The 1,133-nt window shown below is 33.7% G+C and overlaps 1 pseudogene; it reads left to right on the top strand.

The window, feature by feature from the left end:
• The first annotated feature begins 223 nt into the window (after positions 1-223).
• LOC140608365 (elongin-C pseudogene) lies at positions 224-548 on the top strand (annotated as a pseudogene).
• The last annotated feature ends 585 nt before the right edge of the window (positions 549-1,133 follow it).

Here is a 1,133-nt window from a genome sequence, read left to right as displayed (position 1 = left end):
GCCTGCTGATTTAGAAGACTGTGGTTCCCTTCTCCACTTCATGGCACTGGCTCCATTCCCAAGATTTATATAGTGGCTCTGTCTCCATTCTTGTTTGCCTCCAGTTTGTTCTTCTCCATCTTGCTGCTAAAGTGACCCCCAAATCTAATTTCTGACAAGAAACTATTGAATTTTCTAGGGCAATGAAACAGACTTTCACAAGAACATAACAGACAGAGAGAAAAAATTCTACGGAGGTATGAAGGGCTGTGATGCCATGTATGTCGAGTTGATGTCTTCTGACAGTCATAAATCTATTGTAAAAAAAAAAAAAAGACTATATCCCAACATCAGGAACAATAAGAGCCATGTTGAGTGACCCAGTTAGTTGTGGAAAACGGAGCCATCAAAGTTCATTTTAGAACAATCCCTTCACATGCGCTATTAAATGTACTTATTTCACCTACGAAATTTGCCAGACTAACAGCTCCACTGAGAATGCCAAATTCCCAATTGTACTTAAAATTACACTGGAACTGCAAATGGCTGTGAACTTCCTAGGTTGTTAAATAAAATATCATCTAATAAACTGTTAATTTTTTTTACCATTCAATTCTCATAGTTAAAAATTCTTTTGTATTTGCTATTGCCTGTTGCAGATGAGAACTATAAAGTGCACTGAAAAGGAGGTTCCTGTCAGAGTAGAAATTTGTTCCCTGCATAAACCAATTAGAGGCATTTCACAAACTATAAAATAAATAAATATATAAATTTCTGGATGACTACATCTTATCTTTTTGATTAGACTTTTTAAACTACTTTAGTAACCATAAAGTAAATGCCATAAATTAAGTTTAAATGTGCAACTACATGTAAATATGGGAACTACATAATGATGTGACTTTAGTGTTTTTTTCCAGTTGTGAATTTGTACAGTTATGACTAGCTCTTCTCAAGTTATGTAAATATTTAAGAATAAATATGTCTTAACTTAGTTAAAACATTGGTCCCTATGACACTCAGATATACAAGAAGCTCTTTCCTATGCATCATTTGATGAAAATAAAAAAGCATATGCTCTCTCGTACTCTCTCTCTCTCTCTCTCTCACTTTCTCTCTCAAATAAAAATAAAATCTTAAAAAGAAAAAAAGCA

Source organism: Canis lupus, chromosome 17 (assembly GCF_048164855.1).
Source record: "Canis lupus baileyi chromosome 17, mCanLup2.hap1, whole genome shotgun sequence".
Classification (NCBI taxonomy): domain Eukaryota; kingdom Metazoa; phylum Chordata; class Mammalia; order Carnivora; family Canidae; genus Canis; species Canis lupus.
Note: the sequence above shows the minus strand (reverse complement) of the source record. Positions and strands in the feature narration are given on the sequence as shown.